Raw genomic sequence first — 8,145 nt, 5'->3', positions numbered from 1 at the left:
TCTGGACTCGATAAAAAATCAGAGTTACCTCAAATGGCCTACTCTGCTAAAACCAAGCTCCCTTGGTACCAGAGACCAAAGGACATACTGCAAGTTCCATAAGAGTAAGGGTCACAACACCAGAGCCTGCAGGACCCTAAAAAATGAACTATACGATCTGATTGAAAGGGGGTATTTGAAACAGTTTGTGGCGCAGGAACAGCGAACGCGAAGATCTGACTGAGGAGATCAAAGACGCCCTGTTCGGGATCCCCAGTCTTGGACGCTCAATGGCCAACTCCAAATAAATATGATTTTTGGAAAAGCAAGCAAACGAAGTGGACAAGTCACTGAAAAGGGTACGCGATATCAAATGCACATCTCCAAGCTGATGAAGATCATGAACAGTGAGCTGACTACAGGAGCTCAGGTTAACACAATACCTCACAAAGATCTGTTCATCCTCTTCACTAAGGCTGACTGTTGTAGCATCCAGAGCCCCCATGAGGATGCGCTTGTTCTAACACTTCCTTTTGGAGATTATGATTTGCATCGCATATTGGTTGATCAAGGCAACTCAACAGATGTGCTATACTACGACGCATTCAAGAAGCTGTAGCTTTCTGATTCTGAGATGGTCGCCACCAACTCCAACCTATATGGATTCAGTTGGGACAAAGCTCTGACAATTGGGGAGATCCAACTACCCGTAGCTACTGGTCTGGTAACTCTCATCATAAACTTTGTAGTGGTAAAAGCTAACACACCCTATCATATAATCTTGGGCAGGACCTGGCTACACATACTCCAAGCTGTTCCTAGCACCTATCACCAATGTTTGAAGTTCCTACATAACTGGACAATTGAGATGATTAGAGGGGATCAGGTGGCTGCCAAAGCATACTACGCGTTGGCGACGAAGCAGTCCCCACTCCCTTTTGAACCAATGGAGGTGGAGCGACATGCCAAATAGCAATTATAGTTGGATCCACCTCTCCCGGACCTGGTCCCACGAGAGAGAGAGGATCCCCCCTCCCCGTTAGAGGAAGTGGAAATTATAGGAGGTATCTTGCCAAAAACCACTTTCATTAGTAACTTGTTGAGTTCTGAAGAGCGCCAGGCTCTGATACAGTTCCTCCGAGAGCACAGAGATGTGTTTGTTTGGTCATTTGAAGAAATGCCAGGAATTGACCCCCACGTGGCATGCCACCAGCTCAATGTCCGTAGTGATGCAATAGTAGTCAAGCAGAAATCGAGAAAGATAGGTGCTGACAGATCCAAAGCGGTAAAAGCTGAAGTTGAAAAACTAAAGGCAACTAATTTTGTCAGGGAAATCAATTTCTCCACCTGGATTTCTAATATTGTCCCAGTAAGAAAGAAGAATGGGTCATGGAGAATCTGTATCGACTTCACGGATCTGAACTGTGCATGTCCGAAAGACATCTACTTTCTGGCTCGAATTGACAAGTTGGTGGATGCGACCGCTGGAAATGAACTATTATCTTTCACAGATGGATCATCTGGATACAACCAGATCCCGTTGCATGAGGAAGACCACATGCATGCAAGTTTCACAACCGAGGATGGCCTGTACTGTTATCAGGTCATGTCGTTCGGACTAAAAAATGCAGGGCCACGTACCAGAGTTTAGTAAACAAAATGTTTGGAGAATTGATCGGTGACATTGTGGAGGTATATGCCGACGATCTCCTGATCAAGAGTCTGAAACGAGGAGATCATCTCTCCCACTTGCAACGTGCATTTGACGTTCTTCGAGAATATCACATGAAGCTTAACCTTGCGAAATGTGCCTTCGTTGTATCATCAGGAAAGTTTTTAGGGTACTTAGTTACTAAGAGAGGGATTGAGGCAAACCCCGATCAGATCCGAGCGCTCATAGAAATGCCCTCACCCGAAAACATGAAAGATGTTCAAAAAGTTACAAGCAGGTTAGCAGCTCTGAACAGGTTCATCTCCAAGAGTTCGGATAAGTGCAAACCCCTCTTTTAGTTACTATGAAAGAACACTTCCTTCGCATGGACAGAAGAATACCAAAAGTCGTTCAATCAACTCAAAACATACCTGGGGGCACCATCAATCCTATCAAAGCCTGTTGAGAGAGAAGTCCTGGGTCTTTATCTCCATTCATCTGACTACGACATTAGTTCTATACTGATATGCGTGGATGAAAAGAAGGTTGAAAAACCTGTCTATTTCTTGAGCCGGACGCTCTTACCAGCAGAAACAAGGTACCCTAAACTCGAAAGAGTCGCTTTAGCACTTGTTTTTGCTGCAGAGAAATTACGACCGTACTTCTAGTCCCACACCATCAGAGTGATCACAGAGTACCAATTGCGATCAGTTTTGGAATGACCAAACAAGTCGAGAAGGCTAGCTAGATTGTATGTGCAATTATCAGAATATGATATTATTTACGTCCTCAAAATCTCAGAGAAGGGTCAGGCACAAGCAGAATTCTTAGGAGATTTCCCAATGACTTACACGGGGTACGACTCAACCACCTACAGTTTCGATGATAGCATCATGCCTGAATCTCCCAACACCCATCCAGACCCATGGGAGTCGAGCTCCGGATGGCGGCTATTCGTGGATGGATCTTCAAATGACAGAGGCGCAGGAGTTAGAGCTGTGTTAGTTACTCCTGACAATATGCGGCTGGAGAAATCCATCCGATTAGGTTGGAACGCCTCTAACAATGAGGCAGAGTATGAGGCAACACTTGCTGGCCTCACAATGGCCCTCAACCTGGGCCTAACACACCTCACATTTTTTAGTGACTCACAGCTGGTTGTGTTCCAAGTTGATGGAGGGTATGAGGCCAGGGACGAACGAATGGTCAAATACCTGGAACTGGTGAGGGGACTTCAAGGAAAGTTTGAGAACATTCAGTTCTATCAGCTGCCTCGATTTGAAAATCGACACGCGGATGCTTTGACATATGTTGCCTCAATATTAGGCAACAACGAGTCACGTTCCATCCCTATAGAGTTCCAGGAGAAATCTAGCATTCAGATCCCAGTTACAGTAGTTTGTGTTGTTCCAGCCATTACTCCAAGTTGGATGGATCCATATAAGTCCGACCTCAGAGACGGGACACTCCCTGAGGATAAGAATGTAGCAAGGCACCTGCTTGCAAAGATACAAAGATTCACCCTCGTTGGAGACAATTTGTACAAAAAATCCTTTCTGGTATCTAATCTCAGATGTCTCTCCCCATACCTCACTGAACAGGTTATGCGAGAAGTTCATGAAGGAATTTGTGGCAACCATGCTGGGGGCAGAACACTAGCTCTCAAGATCCTAAGGCAAGGGTACTTTTGGCCTTATATACAAAAGGATGCATAGGTTTTTGCCTGCAAATGTGAAAAATGTCAACAATATGCTCTGCTAATCCATGCCCCAGCAACAAAACTGCACCCATTGGCCAGCCCATGACCATTTGCACAATGGGGAACTGACATCGTAGGACCTCTACTACCTGCTCTTGCTAATGTCCGATTCTTATTGGTTGCGACAGATTACTTCACCAAGTGGATAGAAGCAGTTCCCCTTGTTTTCATTCGAGAACAGGATGTCAGAAAGTTCATTTGGAACAACATTGTCTGCAGGTTTGGCATACCCAAAGTTATCATCTCAGATAATGGGTTATAGTTCGCTGGAGGATTGGTCGCGGAACTCTGTGAAGAGTTTCACATTACCTATCTGTTCTCAACTCTAAGGTACCCACAAGGCAATGGGTAGGTTGAAGCCTATAACAGGGTCATCTTGGATAACATGAAGCGCAAATTGGATGACACAAAAGGTTTATGGGTCGAGGAACTACCTAAAGTCCTATGGGCATACCAAACTACACCCAGGCGGTTAACATGTGAGTCCCTATTTTCACTAACCTATGGAACTGAAGCTGTCATACCTCAAAAACTGGTAGCTCCCACTCAGAAGTCAGATGTTGTGCACACTCTGGACAATGAGGAGTTGTTATGTAGAGAAATGGATCTCCTAGATGCAAAGCAAGAAGGTGTCGCACTTCGCTTAGCTGCTAACCAGTAGATTCTGAAGAGATCATATGACATGAGAGTCCGGATTCGATCTTTCAAATCTAGAGATCTAGTTTTGCACGAGATCCCAGAGCCCAACTGGGAAGGACCATACATCATCGACAAGGTTGGCCGAATTGGTTTTTATTATCTACGCATTGTTGAAGGGGACGTTCTTGTCAAACCATGGAACACGCAACACCTTCGCAAGTACTATCAATAAATTGTTATTCTATGCTTTTCTACGTATTGTTTACTCCTCTCCAAGTCATCAATAAAGTTCTCCACATTGCCATCGAATTTATTCCTTGCATTAGTTTTTTATTTATGATTCACAATGGACTAAGCCTTTAGGGAATTATCTTCTCATTATCTGTTCAAAAATATTGTATGCCAATTTGCTTTAGAACCAGTGATATTGAGTATGGGAAAGTTGACCTGTATGCCAGATCCTTTCCCATTCCCACGCAGCTGAACTGTATGCCAATTCTTTCAAACTGTGATTATCCTTGATGGGTTAAGCCTTTAGGGAAATAGACCACACTAACTGTACAGTAAACTGTATGCCAGTTTGACTTGGGCAAGAGATAGTGTTCTTGAGAGCTTGAACTATATGCCAGTTCCTGACGCTCTCGAAACATCAACATAGGAGTTGCTAGGAAGATCTGGGTTGGATCCAGATCCTAGCACGCAAATCATGGGCCTAGAACTGTATCGTCATGATGGTGCTGAGGAAGACTCCCCCACTGTTATTCTGACGATACCCTATTTATTTTTTTAATTAAATAGACCATATTGTTATTAAACACAGTGTCGTGCTCATGGTACCAAGTTACTTTTGCAAAGGCATGACTCTATTGTGATCGAACTCCTACTTACAGTTAACTTGAATAACTTCCATGATATCCTGATTAGATTCTGGTCATGCCTCATTTTAATCTATTTAGCCTACTAGGGTCACCTATTGTTGTTCCAAATGAACTTTAGGGGCATCAGGGGTAGAGTATACATAGTAACATATGTCATATAACATAAAATGCTTCTAATGTATACATAAACTAGAAGAGCTACAGAGCTCAATAAGTAAATAGCATGCATAAAATAGAGGAGCTACAGAGCTCGGTAAGTAAATAACATGCATAAAATAGAGGAGCTACAGAGTTCAGTAAGTAAATTGTATGTGAGCTACATAGTTCAATATTACAGACCTATAGAATAATTGTTTAAAAAAAATTGTTTATGTGAATCATCAACTAAAAAGTTATGAAGCAGGGGTAGAATCAAACTTTGGTTCACCATCAGTGCTAGCTGCTACACCATCGTCAGGAACTCTTGTTTCACTCTCAAGAACAAACTGTGTGGTTGGATTAGCTAGAACGGTTGAAGGCTGAACATAACACTCAACTAAAACTGGAACTGCCAGAAAAGGAAGTTGAACGGGAGGCATGTCATCATTGGTGTCTTCTTCAGAAGATGAGGAGGTATCAGGCATAAGTTCAGTTTGAAAAGCAGAGATATTGGTGTGCAAGTAAGGAAACAAGACAAAAGGGTTGGTTACCCACCCTTGATCATCCAACTTAGACACGTACCCAGTAGCCTTAATAGCCTCCTCGAACTTAACCTGTCTGGCCGCGTTGAAGGACTCTTCAGAAACATCCAGTACTCGCAGAGCAAAATGATAAGAGCCCAAAACTGTAGTTTTAACCCTTTAACAATAATACTTTTAGACCAATTATGCGAGTAATAAATAAGAGTTAATGTTGATTACATGCTTTTATGTATTTCAGGCATTGAAGTCAATTATGTGCAGAATTGTGCCACTTTGGCGAGATAAAGGAGCAAAGGTTGGTTGCTAAGAAGTTTTGTGATTAAAGGCTAATATTCAAGGAGAAAAAGCCTTTGTAAAGCCCGGTCAAAAGCTAAAAAGTCAAAGTCAACACGAGCAGAAACAACACACAAAAGGCAGTAGAACTTCCGAAGACTGTATCTTTGGACTCATGCCTCGGAATTGGGTCTACCTTATGTCAAAATGACCGGCTCAGAAAGAGCTTTCCAATGGTCTAAATCTTGACCCAATCAGAGGAGCAAAAGTGGACAAAAGGCCTACTAAAGTCAGATCTAGCTGGAAAGGGTCTTGTGGACTGAAAAGATTGGGTTTTGGGCTCGATTTTTCGGCCCAAAACATGGCTCCTTAGCCTATGCACGAAAATGTGGATCTGGTCTCCTCCATTTCCACACATAAGACTAAACTCTTAAGAAGCAATTAGCTTAGGGTAGAAAGTAGCCATTAGAGATTTCTAGATCTAGTTTTTGAGTTTTATTCCATTAATTAGTTTTCAATTATTGTTTTAGATCTAGTTTTCCCTTTCAATTAATTAGTATTAGAACAAATAGATTGTTATTTTAGAATCAAATATTAGTTTATAATAAAGTATTCAATTTCATTCCAATTTAGTTATTGATTAAAGTCTTGTTTAAGTTTAGTATTGTTAAATTCTTAAATTAGTTGTCTTTATTTCATAATTAGTTAATCATAATCTAGTTCAATTATTAAATTCATTAGAATCAATTTTATTTCTTAGTTGTTAATTTAGATTTGAATTATTGATTAGTTAAATTAGTAAAGTTAGAATCTTTATATGATGTCTAGTTTAATTTCGATTGGAAATGATAGCATAATGATTCTAGGCTAAACCTCCATTAGAGGGAGTTGAAGAAGCCTTGATGAAGCTTGATTTGTGTTAGCGTAGAGTAGTCGTAATTTCCATTCCATTCTAGAAAACGATTAGTTCACCATGAGAATGAGTTTGATTGTTTCACATGCTAGATATTATTTGGTAGAGATTACCATGAACAACTAGGGATTAGGAAGAACCAATTGTTATTCGAAAGCAGTTCAATTCGGATTACGACGATTCTTCATTAGTGAATTAAGTCAAGTTAAGGTGGAATCAATCCCCCCCTAATTCTTTATTTAGTATCAAATTAGCATTTTCGTTATTCGTATCTTGTTTAGTATTTGAATTGACATCGTAGTAAAATTCCCTTCGTAAAACCCTCATTGACTTTGGTAGGATTGATAGTCGTAGAAAACATTGAATACTAAGGAACTAGGAGTGGAACGAATCTTTTACTCCACTCTATTTTGATAGATTCGAGAGTAGAAAATCTTTGATAAATTAGTCTTCGTAAAGTTTTAGTTTTACTTGCGTTTGAAGTTCATCATTTATTCGTGAGTAGAACTATTTAATTTTATCGTTTTATCACAAAACGAAGGGCATTTTCAGCTGATCTTTTCTTCACCTCCTGCACTACCTTAGAATAGAACTCGGAGGTCTCAACCAGGAGGTCATCAACCTTCTTATCAGAATGAAGACGTTTCTCTTTCAGAGCTCTCTCATAGCCTAACATAACTTCATTTGCATGGGCAATGGCTTGACCAAGGGTCTTCATCTCGGTGTTCCTACGGTGAAGCTCCCCTTGGACCTGGTCATGTTTTGCTTGCAGGGTGGTGAAATGGGAGCGCAGTTCCAAGAACTTCACCTTCCAAGTAACAACATCAGCAGCTCCTTTCTGGGCTTTTTCCAGAGAGCCCCGAAGGTTAGAGATCATATCTCTCATGTTTTTGAAACCTGTATCAGATTTCCTCTCTCTAGCCAAGAGTTGTTCAACCTGGATCTGCAGCTCCTCAACTCTTTTCTCAGCAGCCTCTTACGCCCAGATCAACTGATCAGTGGCTGTATCGGCTGAGGCTGTGAAGATAGGCTCTTTCATGGCTAAGAAGTCATTCACTAACTGGAAAAGGATACAAAGTGCATAAGTGATGCAATGAGAGAAATAGATCGTTGAACAGAGAGGGAAAGTTTTACCTTAGCAAGATGAATATCAGATCGATGAAAGGACAGGTCCAGGCTCCTAGCCATGCTGGCCTCAGCCTTGTCAATAGAAAGTCGCACAGCTTCCAGAACTCCAAACGCGATGTCAACATCATTAACAGAATGATTGTTCGTAACAGGTAGTTCGTCAGTTCATCCCCAACGTCTCATCTCCACAATCATCTTCCTCTCAGAGGAATCTGGAGATCTTGGCGATAAGGGAATGTCGTCAC

This window comes from Coptis chinensis, chromosome 3, assembly GCF_015680905.1.
Source record: "Coptis chinensis isolate HL-2020 chromosome 3, ASM1568090v1, whole genome shotgun sequence".
Classification (NCBI taxonomy): Eukaryota; Viridiplantae; Streptophyta; class Magnoliopsida; order Ranunculales; family Ranunculaceae; genus Coptis; species Coptis chinensis.
The sequence above is the reverse complement of the archived record's forward strand: the minus strand, read 5'-3'. Positions refer to the sequence as shown.